The 17,500-nt window shown below is 39.8% G+C and overlaps 1 protein-coding gene and 1 pseudogene across 1 annotated transcript in view; both read left to right on the forward strand.

Moving 5' to 3' along the window:
- ciarta (circadian associated repressor of transcription a) overlaps positions 1 to 17,500 on the forward strand; it is a 248,376-nt gene that overhangs the window by 207,360 nt on the left and 23,516 nt on the right. The gene's annotated exons all lie outside the window — the stretch shown is intronic.
- The window catches only part of LOC133636410 (uncharacterized), a 33,045-nt pseudogene that overhangs the window by 14,925 nt on the left and 620 nt on the right, over positions 1 to 17,500 (forward strand).

A 17,500-nucleotide genomic window follows, 5' to 3' on the forward strand; every position in this document is an offset into this window, starting at 1 on the left:
TCAAAGGGTGTTATTTTAAAACATTAATACCCGTTTTTAGAAGGTTGTAAACCGTTTTGGTGGTAATATTTGATGTTTATAGTTATTTAAATATGTATTTGAGGATTCCTACTCTGCGGAAATAAATTTATCCTTAGTCCGGAACCAATTATCAAAGGAGTACGAAGTGAAGTGAATTATATTTATATAGCGCTTTTTCTCTAGTGACTCAAAGCGCTTTACATAGTGAAACCCAATATCTAAGTTACATTTAAACCAGTGTGGGTGGCACTGGGTATAGTGTCTTGCCCAAGGACACAACGGCAGTGACTAGGATGGCAGAAGCGGGGATCGAACCTGGAACCCTCAAGTTGCTGGCACGGCCGCTCTACCAACCGAAGTGACATAAAGTACAATTTTGTACCATTTCAACTGTAACTTAAGAGTATCTGCTACAGAAAAAAATGTGTCGAGCTCATAAAAAATACCTATTATTTCAGTATTTTACATTAGAAATAGTATAATTATAGTTTCATGGCCATTATTGATCATTTATTCTTAAATCAGATGTGACAGTCACGAACGAATCAAGTCTTCTAAATGGCTCTTTTTTCAGTGAACAAGAAGCGATTTATTTCTCATTACGATAATGGCTCCCGAATCCGCTACTTTTTTTTTTGGCAGTGATCGAATCCCGCCGGTCCTGCTTCCCACTTAGGCCCTTGCCGATCACTCGAGCAGCACTGAGAGCAGACTCAGCCGAATCTCCTCTCAGTAATGTCGCAATATTCAATGCCAAAATAGGAGTTGACTAAAAAGAACACTCCAATGCGAGTAAAGTATTGCTCCACTTTTTTTTTTTTTAAATGCGTTAGCTTGATGCTAATATGATTAGCATTAGCAATTTCAAATGGTGATTTCAACATCTCCAAGTATGTTAATGAAAACTACAACTAAGATGCAATCAAACTGCTGGTGGGTAATGAGTACAATACTTACAGTATTAACACTTTTTAGGGCACAACAAAACAACAAATCACACCATAAACTATACAATACCGCCATCTAACGAGTTGGACTTGCAACTGCAGTCGCAATTTATTGTCATACTTACAAAATGATAATAAAGCAAGATATAATTGGCTCATTTATAAATGTAGCGATACATTTTTTAATTTAATTTGAAGGAAAAAAAATTAATATTTATAAACACACACAAAATTACCAACACTTGTTACAGTTGAGTACCGGTATTGGTTCAAATGCGAACAGTATACATTCTTCAATTTTTTTGTGTGTGTTATTAGCATTTTTGATAATTGCCATCATCTTTATTAACTTTTATAATGTTTTATTGTCAATTTCATCCTTCAAGATGTAATTATTGTTGTGAATTGAGCTTGTAGTTCTTATTAATTACGAATTTCAGCATACGTTTACAGCAGGGGTGTCAAAGTCAAAGTCAGGAGACAGGAAGCGTTCGGTTTCTTTGATGTATTGTAATCCACAGGAAGATTTTGTCTTGACCCGAGATCTACAAAACGGAGAGGAGGCAGGGCCTGACTCCCATCCAGGCACCTTTTTTTTAAACTGTTTTACGACCTTTTCTTTAAACTCTTTTGTAACAAAGGGATGGCTCTTTACGACCCCCCTCCCTTAGAAACAGCTGTTGCCATGTAATCAGGGAAAGTCCAAATAAAAGAGGAGGCGTACAATCTTTCGTCAGAGCGTGGTGGAGCCCAGACGTTTCTCCTCAATTGAGCCAAATTTAATTCTGTCTCTGTTTAATTCCTTGCTTCTTTGTCTTGTTTAATAGATGTCATCAGTGTTTGAACCTGACACAAATAATCCTCTGGACAAAACACTTTCAATTTGTTGAAAATTCTGAGGAAATTGGCGCAATTTCAAAAACACAATGAGCTTAGACTTCGTATGTACAAAGCCAGGATTAAACTTTAAATCACAGTCTTTCTGGGATTGAACAAAAAACACAACATGTAAAGTCTTCTAGGTATCAAATACCTCCTTTGTCATGTCCACGTATCAATCCAGTGCTAACTCAACAAACCGTAAGAAACAGAGGTAAAAACTATTCAAAAGGGTTAAGTTCTTGTTCGACAGAGACATTTTGGGGGGGATGAGGGTGCCAAATGACGTGTTCGAAGCAGAAGACATAAAATGGCAGGTTTTGAGTTTCATGTGGGTCGAGGAGGAGGAGCCAAAGTCACCCTTAACTGTGTACCTCTTGCTTGGCACCCGGTATAAACCGTTTGCTTGCCTAACAGAATCGCTATTGTGACATCCAGTGGACACATTTAGAACAGCAGTTTATTTTGTTAGAAAAAAAAAAGCAGCTCATTTTAATACTTGGCAAACTCATCACGCGGGCCGGATAAAACCTGTTCGCCGTACGTTTGACACCCCTGGTTTACAGCATCCTGGCACTAGCAGACATTTAGGAGGTTTTAGCTATGTGAAGGCCGTATAAGGTTAGGAGGTTATAAAGATTGTACTTTAACTGGTGCAAATGTATAAGGTATTGATTGATTGATTGAAACTTTTATTAGTAGATTGCACAGTACAGTACATATTACGTACAATTGACCACTAAATGGTAACACCCGAATAAGTTTTTCAACTTGTTTAAGTCGGGGTCCATGTTAATCAATTCATGGTAATTCAAGGTACATAAATAGGCCTGGACTGAAGTGTAGCGGAGGCAAGCCATGTGCACATTGGTACGCCTCACTCCCTGGCAACTTTAAGAGCAGCGCTGGTTGCCGGATTGTTAGCGCTGGCTTTTAGCTCGGTGGCTAGCACGCTTGTCTCTCATGCCGGACAACCCAGGTTGGTGTCTCGAGCGGACAAAAATGTTTCTCAAAAAGATACACCAATTCTCCCCTTTTTACGTACAGGCTGGTCTTTCAGTTTTTGAGAATGTGGAGCCAATTTCCAAGCAGATATATATATATATATATATATATATATATATATATATATATATATATATATATATATATATATATATATATATATATATATATATATATATGTGTATATATATATATATATATATATATTAGAGATGTCCGATATCCGATATTCCGATATTGTCCAACTCTTGATTACCGATTCCGATATCAACCGATATATACAGTCATGGAATTAACACATTATTATGCCTAATTTTGTTGTGATGCCCCGCTGGATGCATTAAACAATGTAACAATGTTTTCCAAAATAAATCAACTCAAGTTATGGAAAAAAGTGCCAACATGGCACTGCCATATTTATTATTGAAGTTACAAAGTGCATTATTTTTTTTAACATGCCTCAAAACAGCAGCTTGGAATTTGGGACATGCTCTCCCTGAGAGAGCATGAGGAGGTTGAGGTGGGCGGGGGGTTCGTAGGGGGTATCGGGGGGTGTATATTGTAGCGTCCTGAAAGAGGTAGTGCTGCAAAGGGTTCTGGGTATTTGTTCTGTTGTGTTTATGTTGTGTTACGGTGCGGATGTTCTCCCGAAATGTGTTTGTCATTCTTGTGTGGTGTGGGTTCACAGTGTGGGGCATATTTGTAACAGTGTTGAAGTTGTTTATACGGCCACCCTCAGTGTGACCTGTATGGCTGTTGACCAAGTATGCCTTGCATTCACTTGTGTGTGTGAAAAGCCGTAGATATTATGTGACTGGGCCGGCACGCAAAGGCAGTGCCTTTAAGGTTTATTGGCGCTCTGTACTTCTCTCTACGTCCGTGTACCACTCTATTTTAAAAAGTCATAAATTTTACTTTTTGAAACCGATACCGATAATTTCCGATACTACATTTTAAAGCATTTATCGGCCGATAATATTGGCAGTCCGATATTATCGGACATCTCTAATATATATATAACAAAAACAGTTAAAAAAACAGAATAAAGACAAATTAACTACTACCTGTATATATAAATAACTCAAAGTAGAACTATACTCATCATCATGTGGGTATGGAGTTTGTCAATGATGTGTATTACTAACATCAATATCACATTATTATAGAATAACACAGCTTTTATTGGCATTAGTCTTCAAAAAAATGCAATAAGATTAGTCCAAGAACAGACATACAAAACAATTACAGGGGTATACAGAACAGAATTCATCCGGGAGAGTCTTGGTACCAATTTACTAGACCCAGCCCCACACAACAAAGTTGTAGACCTACATGCTTTTCCAAGCTTTCATCTGTTTTGTCATGTAGAATGACGTCTGGAGCACAATAGTTCGACATGTCTGGGAACGCGTCCAACAGAAAATCCTTGGGATCGCGGGACAAATCTTTGTTTGTTGTTGATAAAAACATAGTTAGATTTTTGTGCTCGTATCTGCTTTTAATGATAAGATCTAGGTCCCTTGCATACTCAAATAGTTTGCGCTCTGTTTGCTGCACAGTAGCCACGTTTGTTTGGTGGCCCACCACTTTGTTTACTTCCATTCAAAAGTCACGTGACGGAATACAGCCTATTGAGACAGATTCAATATCCTAATTGTGTGAACGAAATCTCTTGCCTGATGGCAGCAAGTTGAACCAGTGCTGAGCAGGGTGAGAGCTGTCTGCCAGGATTTTCTTGGCTCTGCAGAGGCAGCGAGAGCAAGCAATGTCCTTGACGGGGCAGGGGGCAACCGATAATCTTCTCCGCTGTTCTGCTCACCCTTTGAAAGCAAGTCAAAGATCATCTCTATTACAGCACTCCCGTGTTTTTAAGAGTCGCTTAAGTTCAGGCCACCAGTTGAATAGCCCTAATGATGGGAAAGAGAAGACCTAAGGCTTTGTCTACACTAAGCCGGATAACCCCTTAAACTAATAATTATTTAGCCTAAGCCCCGTTTCAGCCACACTAAACCATCCCCTCCTTGAAGTGCGCCGTGTATTACTTGAATCTCCGGCTCTTAGCTTTGTATGGACTCATTGATCGTTTACAAACTGAGTTCGGAGAGGAAGTTAGCCGTGTAAAAATTTGTCTGAGGAGGGGGACCTTAAACGCTGGGTTAGTGTGGCTGAAACGGGGCTTTGGCTAAATAATTATTATTTTAAGGGGTTAAGCGACTTAGCGTAGTCTTGGTCTAAGATGGAACCTTGGGGACGGCGTGGCGCGGTTGGGTGAGTGGCCGTGCCAGCAACCAACCTCGTCACGTCCGTTGTGTCCTTGGGCTCTGTACCGAGGATGTCGTTGTGGCTTGTACAGCCCTTTGAGACACTTGTGATTTAGGGCTATATAAATAAACATTGATTGATTGATTGATTGAGCAAGACACTTCACCCTTGCTCCTGATGAGTCGTGGTTAGGGTCTTGCATGGCAGCTCCCGCCATCAGTGTGTGAATGTGTGTGTGAATGGGTGAATGTGGAAATAGTGTTGTGAACGACTCGTGCCGTCGTCCGGGTTCTCAGGACCACCAAGCACAGACATCGCTTCGAGCATCGTTTGACTTTGTTTATATTTTCAAATAATACTCAGTCTCTCGTCGGGTCGCTTTTCAGCTCCTCCTCCACTGCTCGCTCTTCGGTCGCTTTTCAGCCGCCCACGTCGTCGTCGTCTGCGTCTTGCTCTCTGTCGCTTTCGCTCTTCGTGCACTGTTGGCTCTCCAACTCTCTCTTCCACGTCGTTCTCGGCTGTCGCCCTTTTACACACTGAGAGGGGATTACTTAATTGTGCCCAGCCGGGCAATTCCCGCACCTGAGGTTCACGGCGTCGGACCCGGCTCGCTCGCCGTCCACGCCTCCTCGCCGCCATCTTGGAGCGGGCTCCGGTGTGCCCTGCCTCGCTGTCGGTCTGCCGGCCCCGCCTCCCCACAAGTGTCAAAGTGCTTTGAGTACCTTGAAGGTAGAAAAGCGCTATACAAATATAACCCATTTACCATTTTAACCTTGAGGAACACCACTAGTATAACTAAAGAAGTTGTTCTATGTTTGCTAGCAAGGTTAAAATGTCAACGCAAGGACCTGCAAATGTATTTACAGTCGTCCAAGTTCCTCGATAGAACAGGAGAACTTTCGTGTTTTTAGGAATTTGCTGTGAAGATGTTTGTCTGCCAAGTTTTGAACTGAACTCTGAACTGAATTTCTCTCAACAATTGTGGTTGGTATTGATTGATTGATTGATTGAAACTTGTATTAGTAGATTGCACAGTTCAGTACATATTCCTTACAATTGACCCCTAAATGGTAACACCCCAATAAGTTTTTCAACTTGTTTACGTAAATCAATTCATGGTAGCTTCAACGGACCTTGGCTTTTCCACGGTGTTGGAGGATAGCGACCGAGAAGCCCCACCACCTTGATGTTTGCATCAAGATTACGCTTAACCTAGTAAATCCATATCCGCAGGCTTTGGCTTAACCGGCCCAGCCAGTGCTAACAGGGACGCCATCGATGGAGGACAAACACCCTTGCATGCAGAAACCAGGTGGGGGGATGGGCGCTTGGGGGAAGGGTAGCTGGAGAGATGGAAATGCATGGGGGTGGTCTTCAGAATCCGTGAACTCAAAGCAGGTTCATTGAGTTGACATGCTGCAGAGGAATGCCATAGGGGGATGGGAAGCTTTTTTTTTTTTTTTTTTCTCCACGCAAACAAGCTTTACTACTAGCAAAGGTTGACTTGATTGTGTGTTGACATGGGAAGAAGTTGCTGCGCTCACCTGCTTGTTGACACTGGGTGACCCTGCATGATGCATAAAGACACGTATTGTCAATCGCCCAAGGACACGGCGGTGTGTGCGCTTTAAGGAGGTGGGTCAGTGGGTTCATGTGTATGTTGTGCGCGTATGTATGTATATATAGTGAGGAGAGGGGGGGGGGGATGGGCAACCCCGTTTCACCACTCCACATTCTCTCGCCCTGCCTTCTTTTTTTTCCTTTTTCTTTTTTTAAAGATACGCACTAAGCCCCCACAATGGCAGCTGTACAATTAGAGACATGTCAATACTTATGACTAGTGCGTGACAGGTTGCCAAGTGAGCGCGTGTGCTCTGACATGCATGTTGCAAGCAGCGGGGGATGGGGTCGTCGAGTACACGCCATAGTAACCTGCCGGAGAGCAGGAAGCTGCAACACGGCCATGGATCAGTCATAGTGAGCCTTTGCGTTACACTCCCATTTAATGTCACCTGTACTCATTGGCGTTACGACACGACCGTGATCCATGTACAGTTGTGGTCAAAATTTTACATTCACTTGTAAAGAACATAATGTCATGGCTGTCTTGAGTTTCCAATCATTTCTACAACTCTTATTTTTCTGACATCACATGGACAAAGATAAGAGTTCTGTGGTCAGATGAAACAAAAATTGAGCTGTTTGGCCACAATACCCAGCAATATGTTTGGAGGAGAAAAGGTGAGGCATTTAATCCCAGGAACACAATTCCTATTGTCAAGCATGGTGGTGGTAGTATTATGCCCTGGGCCTGTTTTGCTGCCAATAGAACTGGTGCTTCACAGAGGGTAAATGGGACAATGAAAAAGGAGGATTACCTCCAAATTCTTCAGGACAACCTAAAATCATCAGCCCGGAGGTTGGGTCTTGGGCGCAGTTGGGTGTTCCAACAGGACAATGACTCCAAAAGTGGTAAAGGAATGGCTAAATCAGGCTAGAATTAAGGTTTTAGAATGGCCTTCCCAAAGTCCTGACTTAAACGTGTGGACAATGCTGAAGAAACAAGTCCATATCAGAAAACCAACAAATTTAGCTGAACTGCACCAATTTTGTCAAGAGGAGTGGTCAAACATTCAAGCAGAAGCTTGTGGATGGCTACCAAAAGCGCCTTATTGCAGTGAAACCCACCAAGGGACATGTAAGCAAATATTAACATTGCTGTATGTATACTTTTGACCCAGCAGATTTGCTCACATTTTCAGTAGACCCATAATAAATTCATAAAAGAACCAAACTTCATGAATGTTTTTTTGTGACCAACAAGTATGTGCTCCAATCACTCCATCACACAAAAATAAGAGTTGTAGAAATGATTGGAAACTCAAGACAGCCATGACATTATGTTCTTTACAAGTGTATGTCAACTTTTGACCACGACTGTACGTTTGTTTTTGTTTGTTTCATGGATGGCCTCGTCCAGGGGTTGGTTGGTTGAAGTTTAACTTCGAACATGTATCCAGTAACAACATGATACATCACATATTTCACATTTTTTTCATCTTTACATGTTCGAAAAGGAGTAGGAAGAATCAAGGCTTATTTAATCCTACCTCTTTTCCCGTTTCATAGCACGTACTAACACATAGTCGTGGTCAAAAGTTGACAAATACTCGTAAAGAACATAATGTCATGGCTGTCTTGAGTTTCCAATCATTTCTACAACTCTTATTTTTTTGTGATAGAGTTATTGGAGCACATACTTGTTGGTCACACAAAAACATTCATGAAGTTTGCTTCTTTTATGAATTTATTATGGGCGAAAAGCATGTTGATTCAACGTTGTATTTATGTTGTAGACGTTGTATTTATGTTGTAGAATATTGGTTGGAAAATGACCAAAATTCAATGGTCAAATCAACGTCAGAACCTGACATTGAATAAATGTCAGCGAAAAGTATGTTGATTCAACGTTGTATTTGTGTTGTAGAATATTGGTTGGAAAATGACCAAATTTCAATGGTCGAATCAACGCCAGAACCCAACATTGAGTAAACGTTGTCAAAAAGCATGTTGTTCCAACGTTATGTTTGAGTTGCTGAAGGTCAAGACTTAATTCAACAAGTTCTCAACGTTGTTTCAATGTCTTGTGCCCGTTGGGATTATTCTAACTGATCTATTTTGTAACACCGTTAGTGAATGAAGCGCACATTCGTAGTTATTTTCCCATATTTCTGCACAATAACTCAGATATGGTAGAGAATATGGAGTGATTTTTTTCATATTTACCTTTATTCATTTCTTGCCATCTTATGTTGTATATTTTATATGAGATTTCCAGTTTCTTTTATCATTTATTATTACACCCAAAAATGTGTTTTCTTTTACCCTTTCAATGTCTACACCATCTAGTTGTGTTTGTTTGTGTATTTTTGTGTATTTCAAACCCACAAAATATGCAATATATTCCCCCAAAATATTTCAAAGTCGAATATTTGATGTGAAGTAACTAAAGCCTTGAATAGGTCAATAATTCATAACAACATTGATTTTGATTATTTAATATTTATTGAGCAATGACAGTTTTGAAAAGTAAAATCCCACCAAAATTCTTGGTGATCAAAAAGGGTCCCACTCATAAAAATGTTCTAAATAAGTCATAACTTTTTTTTTCTTTCTTTTAATCCTTAAGCGTCTATATCAACTTCAAATCTATCTGTCGATTATACGTTTGTATTATTTTTTTAATTTTATGTGTTATGCAATTTTTGTCAAAACCCTGTTTTTCATGGCAAAAACACAACATATATATATATATATGTATATATATATATATGTATATATATATATATATATATATATATATATATATATATTGAGACTTAACTATATCAATAATTCATAACAACATTCATTTGAATATTTATTTTTTTAATGACAGTTATAATCCCACTAATATTCTTAGTGACCCAAAGGGCCCAATTAATAAAAGTGTTAAAAATGTATGACGATATAAGTTTTTATTATGTTTTCATGTTTTTGTTTTATGCCCTTTTTGTCCAAAAAAACGAAGTATTTCAAACACACAAAATATGCAATATATTCCCCCAAAATATTTTAAAGTGGAATATTTGCTGTGATGAGCCTTACATAGGTCAATAATTCATAACAACCTTGATTTTGATTTATTATTATTTATTGAGCATTGACAGTTTTGGAAAAAAAAATCCCACTAAAATTATTATGAATCAAAAAGGGCTCCACTCATAAAATTGTTTAAAATAACTTTTTTTTTACTTTTAATGCTTAAGCCTCTAAATCAGGGGTGGGCAATTAATTTTTACCGGGGGCCGCATGAGCAACCCGAGCACTGCTGGAGGGCCACATCGACAATATTTCAATTAAATTTTGCTCAATATTATTTTTGATATATACCGTAAGATAAATAATAATAATAATAATAATAATAATTAATAATAATAGTAATACTTCAACATAGTGTGTGTAACAGCATTCCATGACTAATATAAATAAATTAACATTAATAATAAATGACAGTAAAATAAGCACACGTATGACTGAGGAGTCATAGTGTAACTTTGTGTGGTGTTTGAGTTGTCCGACTTTTTGTGTGGCCTTAAACGCACCAGTGGTTTAGTGCTATGCGTGTTGGTGACAGATGACAAGTTGGTTTTGGCCTGGTTTGTACGGCAGAAAATGACTAGTTTTTCGAGATGGAATTGTTTTACTCATGTTTTTGGTGTGGTTATGTCCGAATATAAACAGTTTTGCTCAATAAAGTGATCGATATAATTCCTGTCCTCGAAGCATCTCGATAGACGTTACAATAATTGAACGGTGTTCAATTGAACGGTGTTGACGAACACCGTTAGGGCCGCTTGTTGTCACTGTCACTCAAAGTTGCATTGCAAAATTACATAGAATAAATATGTTTATTTTGTTTAGAATTCAGATGGGATTTGATTTGGTGCGCGGCATATATTTGCTGTGCTCAGCAGACGCTTGAGCAGTGCGCTATTGCGCAGGCACGCACCTTAGAGGGAACGTTGCTTGGCAGTCCATGTCTTGTTGAAAACACGGCATTCTTCATCAACTTTTCTCTTTTTAGCGTCTCGGGTGTAAACCGTGCATCACTTGTCGCTGCATGTGCACCTTCACTCGCAGGTTACACACGGACACACGCCCATAAATAATACTTTTCAAAATAAAAGCAGCACAGTTGTGTTGCACGCACGACATAGATGTTTTTTCAACTTTATTTTGTAATTTGTGATTGCAGCTGTTCACATTCACTCACAATCACGCACACGCATACGTCCACACGGAAGTCATACAAATAACGATTTTCAAAACAAAAGCAGCACCGTTGTATTGCACACTCGACATAGATACTTTTTTAAATTTATTTTGTAATTTATAATTGGCCTCACGCGGGCCGGACAGGGACGCACAAAGGGCCGGATGCGGCACGTGGGCCGCAGAATGCCCAGGTCTGCTCTAAATCAACTTCAAATCTATCTGTCGGTTATACGTATTTATTTATTTGATGTCTTATTCAATTTTTGTCAAAACCCTTTTTTTCATGGCAAAAACACAAACTATTAAATATTTTCAGACTTTAAATATGTCAATAATTCATAACATGTCAATAATTCATAACAACATTGATTTTTAATTTTTTTTAAAAATTTTTTAGTAATGACAGTTATAATCCCACTAATATTCTTGGTGATCCAAAGGGCCCAACTAATAAAAGTGTGCAAAATAAGTCATACATTTTTAATGTCAGATCATCTGTACATTTTTATTATTTTTGTCATGTTTTTGTAAAAAAAACAAAAAACTAGGTATTTGAAACCCAAAAAATATGCAATATATTCCCCTAAAATATTTCAAAGTGGAATATTTGATGTGAAGTAACTGAAGCCTTGAATAGGTCACTAATTCATAACATTGATTTTAGTTCTTTCTTCTTTTTTTTTTGAGCAATGGCAGTTTAAGAAACAACATGGCAGCTTTGTGTTATTAGAGTAAACATTGCAACATTTTCTCATTGCATTTCACCTGTTTGATCTTTTATTCCACTTTCCTTTTTAATAGTATTTTAAGAATGTGACGCGGGCCACTAAATGGACAATTTGGACACACCTCGGTCAGTCATTATTAGTCAATACCTCGGTTTCGGTTAGCGGGTCGCGACAAAACACATTTTACAGAGAACAATTATGCTGTGGACGATGATGTCGCCGCCCACACTCTTGTCACATGACCAGAAAAACAAGAGAGAAGCCCTTGCAGTTAGCAGCTGGCAACAAGAACAACGAGAATGGTGGACGTGTTTATGATGCAGTGGATGCTTTTCGCACAGTTGCAACATCACCTCAATGTTATGGTGCAGAGTCGGGATCAGGTTAAACTTTAATTTCCCGTTAAAGAAAGTTGTCCTGGGCATCGTGTTACATTATTGCTTCATAAGTCATAAAAGAGAGTCACAAAACACACAAACATGAACTATGCAGGACTAAAAACAGGAAATGCAGTACATTAAAATGTATTAAAAGACACTTTGTTTGGCTGCGGTTTGGCTGAAATTCCATGTCTGATTAGGCTCTCTAGGATAGCGTGGTAGAAAATGAGCATGATCTGACTGCTAACACCATACAGCCTCAGTGGTCTCAAGAAACCCAGTCTGTGTTGCAGATTGTTGCGCAACTCGTAAATGTGCGATTTCCAGGTTGTCAACATGGACCCCTGGACATTTATGTGTCGTAATCTGGTCTTTAGTGACCGCTGGCTCGTGTGTAGTCACTTGCCTGGGTCAAAAATCATTCAGATTAGATGGTTGCGCCTTGGCATTGTTGGCGTGACCCCAGGTTGCAGAGAAGGCAGGTGGTGGGTGATCAGAAGGTCTTACAAGGAAATGAAGCCTAACAAAAGGACAACTGGATCTGCATGGCGAAATTATGATACATTTGGTAGCCAGACAAACCATTGGAATGTGTTCGCTCGCCCTAACATGGGGGTCAGCAACCCGCGGCTCTCGAGCCGCATGCGGCTCTTTAGTGCCGCCCTAGTGGCTCCCTGGAGCATTTTCAAAAAAAGGATTGAAAATGGAAAAAGATGGGGGGAAAATTATTTTTTTGTTTTAGTATGTTTTTTGTTAGAGGACAAACATGACACAAACCTTCCAAATTGTTAGAACTACCACTGTTTAATATGTTTGTGTGTATGCTTCACTGGTGAGAGTATTTGTTGAACATCGTTTTTTGTCCAAATTTCTGCGGTTCTTGAACTCACCATAGTGTGGACTGTGACGCAACAGTTTGTTTACATGTAAAATCTTCCACTCCTTTGTCTCGTTTTGTCCACCAAAAGTTTCATGCTGTGCGTGGATGCACAAAGGTGAGCTTTGTTGATGGTATTGACTTGTTGGAGTGCTAATCAGGCATATTTGGTCACAGCATGACTGTCTCAGGCTGCTGGTAGGGTGGGCTTGCACCAGTTTCATTGCTTGTGGCTGGTGCAGCTCTCACTACACCAGGGGTGTCCAGACTTTTTCCACTGAGGGCCGCACACTGAAAAATCAAAGCAAGCGGAGGCCATTTTGATATTTTTTTATTTTAAAAACCAATACAATATATGTATAAAAAATATGCATTTAGGCCTCCACTCAGGCTTGATCCCAAGGACCCCAAAGGGTTTTGTTAAAAAATATATTAAAAATGTGTCATTATTCAGTATTATTATTTTTATAATTATTCAAGTTTTAAATCCATAGATCAACATTAGGTCTGTCTGTCAATATAACGTTTTTAAAGATTTAAGTCGTATGCTCTCTGTCAAAAAAAAAACCCTGTTTTTTTATGGAAAAAACACTAAATATGCAATATTTTCACCCAATAACATTAAGTGGAATATTTGAGATTAAATAGTAATTGGAGCCTTAAAAAGGTCAACAACTCATAACACCATTGATTTTAATTTATTATTATTTTTTGAGCGGTGACACTTAAAAACAAATCACACAAAAATTATTGGGGAACCAAAAGGGTCCTACTCATTAAAGAGTTAAAAAATAAATTATACATTTTTTTTACTGTTTACTTTTAACACAATAATCTCGAGATCAACTTCAGATCTATCCGTGAATTACAAGTTGTATTTTTGTTTATGTTTTTTGTTTGTTCGTTTTAGGCCCTTCTTTAAAAAAAAAAAAAAAGACAGCTCAATTTTTTATATGGCAAACACAAAATATGCAACATTTTCCCAAAAAAATATCTCAAAATGCAATATTTAATGTGACGTATTTGGAGCCTTGGATAGGTCAATAATTCATAATAACATTGATTTTCATTCATTTTTTTTTTTTAAAGAAAGAAACAGCCTGCATGGCAGCTTTGTGTTATTAGAGTAAACATTGCAACATTTTCTTGTTACATTTCACCTGTTTGGTCTTTCATACCACTTTTTATGTTTTTAATTTTTTTAATCGTATTTTAAAATGGGCCGTGGGGCCGTTAAAAAATGACCTGCGGGCCGCAAATGGCCCCCGGGCCGCAATTTGGACATCCCTGCACTACACAGTAGCAGGAGTTGACTGGGCTTGACGTGCCGAGACAGCTTGTACACGACCCTATGTCTGTCTGGTCTCACGTGGTATGAGACTGTAACCCATTACCTGGAAGACAATAGACTAGGCGAGGGGACTAACAAGTCAACTCCAAAACTTCCCGGAACCAGAAATGGTGGATGGTTAGGCTTGGGGCTAGCAACCCCAACCCATAAAAACTCCTTGCTACAGAAATGTTGACGAAAACCAAAAAAATCCAAAAGTCTTGGAAAGGAAGTCTCTTCGGTTACACCAGGGGTCGGCAACCCAAAATGTTGAAAGAGCCATATTGGACCAAAAATACAAAAACAAATCTGTCTGGAGCCGCAACAAATTAGAAGCCATATTACATACAGCTAGTGTGTCATGAGATATAAATTGAATTAAGAGGACTTAAAGGAAGCTAAATGAGCTCAAATATAGCTACAAATGAGGCATAATGATGCAATATGTACATATAGCTAGCCTAAATAGCATGTTAGCATCGATTAGCTTGCAGTCATGCAGTGATCAAATATGTCTGATTAGCACTCCACACAAGTCAATAACATCAACAAAACTCACCTTTGTGCATTCATGCACAACGTTAAAGGTTTGGTGGACAAAATGAGACAGAAAAAGTAGTGGCATAAAACACGTCCTAGAAAGTCGGAGAAAGTTACACATGTAAACAAACTAAGGTGAGTTCAAGGACCGCCAAAATTAGTAGGACAAAACGGCGCTCGCCAAATACTCGAATCAGTGAAGCATGTTTAATACAAACAGTGTGATTTATAACAATTAGTGTCATGTTTGTCCTCCTACAGTAACCATACTAAAACAAAAAATATATTTTTTTCCCATCATCTTTTTCCATTTTTCATACATTTTTGAAAAAGCTCCAGAGAGCCACTAGGGCGGCGCTAAAGAGCCGCATGCGGCTCTAGAGCCGCGGGTTGCCGACCCCTGGGTTACACAAACCAAAGAGAAAATGACGATGCACTCGGAAAACCGTAAGTAGTCGGAGTCGTCCGATTCTTCTGACCCCTAGACACTCCACTTTTTGCACCATGGAACGTCAGGACCATGTATGCAGGAGGAAAGACAGCAGTTATAGCGGAAGAGATGAGGAGATACAGAATATCTTTCCTGGGTCTGTGCGAAACCAGATGGCTCCAGTTGGGGCAGGTTAAACTGGCCAGTGGTGAGTCCATATTATATTAATGGGCACCCAGAAGACTCTGCACCACATACAGAGGGTGTAGGGTTCATGCTATCCAAAGAAGCTCAGAGGGCCCTCATCAGTTGGGAACCCATCAACTCAAGGATCATTATTGCAAAATTCCATACCACGCATAAGAAAATAAACCTTCAAGTAGTACAATGCTATGCATCTACCAACGATGCAGAGGACGAAACGAAGGACAACTTTTACAATCTTCTATACCACATTCTTCAGACAAAGAAAGGAGAGGACATCATGGTCTTAATGGGGGACATGAATGCAAAAATAGGAGGAAATAACAATGGCTATAAGCTGATAATGGGAACGCAAGGGCTTGGAACCATGAATGTAAACGGAGAAAGGTTTGCTAGAGCATGTGCAGACAACAGCGTGGTTATTGGAGGTTCCATTTTCCCCACACAAGAGTATCCACAAAGCAACATGGGTTTCTGCCAACCACACAACTGAAAACCAGATTGATCACATCTGCATTAGCCGGAAATTCAGGCGCTCACCGCTTGATGTCAGAGCGAGAAGAGGAGCTGACGCTGCATCTGACCACCACCTAGTCACAGCAAGGTTCCAGTTGTAATTGAAACGCATGAAACAAAGAGGAGGGAGGATCAAATTAAACATACAGCAGTTCCAAGATATAGGCACTTTGGAACTATTCCAAGTCACATTACACAACCGGTTTCAAGCACTACAGGACCAGACAACACAAGCACCAGGAACTGTAGAAGGGATTTGGGAAGGTTTGAAGACCACATGGAAGGAGACATGTACAGTAGTGGTAAGGAGAAAAAAGTCCACAAACAAACAAACCTTGGCTATCCACAGAAACCCACAAGAAAGTGAGTGAGAGAAGGGAGAAAAAGGAAGTAGTTAACAGATGCAGAACTAGAGTAGGAAAGGCAGCAGCACAAAGAAAATATGAAGTAGCAAACAAGGATGTGAAGAAGAGTGTCAGAAGGGACAGAAAGAAGTTCATCGATGGTTTAGCACAGCAGGCAGAAGAAGCAGCAGGAAAGAATAATTTGAAAGAACTCTAACCGCAAAGATGCTCACCGGCAAATGGTACACTCCTCACAACCAAGGAAGATCAACTCCAGAGATGGACTGATCACTTTCAAGACCTACTCAACAGAGAACCCCCTCAACTGACTGCAGATATTCCACCAGCTCCAATCATGCTAGAAATAAACTGCAACGCCCGGAAACAGGAAAGGCAGAAGGGCCAGATGAGCTACCAGCAGAAGCTCTCAAAGCAGATATCGAAACATCCTCCAGCATGCTTTCCCATCTCATGCAAGCTATCTGGGAGGAAGAAAAAGTCCCATCAGACTGTAGAGATGGCAACATCATAAAGATTCCCAAGAAAGGAGACCTCAGGGAGTGTAAAAACTACAGGGGAATTATGCTCCTCTCAACACCAGGGAAGGTGCTCAACCACATACTACTAGAAAGGATGCGGAAATTGGTCGATGCACAACTGAGGGAAAACTAGACCGGTTTCAGAAATGGAAGATCTTGTGCTGACCAAATTGCCTCCCTCAGGATTATAATAGAACAATCCATGGAATGGAACTCGCCGGTATGTATTCATTTCATAGACTTTGTAAAGGCGTTTGACAGTGTCGGCCGTGAAACACTGTGGAAGATGATGGCAGACTATGGCATCCCACCGAAGCTCATCATCATCATCAAGTTCACCTACCAATGGATGCAATGTCGTGTCCTACATGACGGATGCCCATCGGAGGCCTTCGAGGTCCTGACTGGGGTGCGGCAAGGATGTCTGCTCTCGCCCTTCCTTTTCCTCCTCTGTATTGTCTGGACCATGAACCAAACAACCAAAAACAGCAAAACCGGCATACCGGCCTTACCGAACATCTGGAGGACCTAGACTTTGCAGACGATCTACCTCTACTGGCTCACACCCACCAACAGATGCAGGAAAAATCACAGAAACTAGAAAGAGCCGCTGCATTTCTTGGGCTTAAGATCAATTCACAAAAAACAAAGGTCATGCGTATCAATAACAAGAACAATACA

Source organism: Entelurus aequoreus, linkage group LG20 (assembly GCF_033978785.1).
Source record: "Entelurus aequoreus isolate RoL-2023_Sb linkage group LG20, RoL_Eaeq_v1.1, whole genome shotgun sequence".
Classification (NCBI taxonomy): Eukaryota; Metazoa; Chordata; class Actinopteri; order Syngnathiformes; family Syngnathidae; genus Entelurus; species Entelurus aequoreus.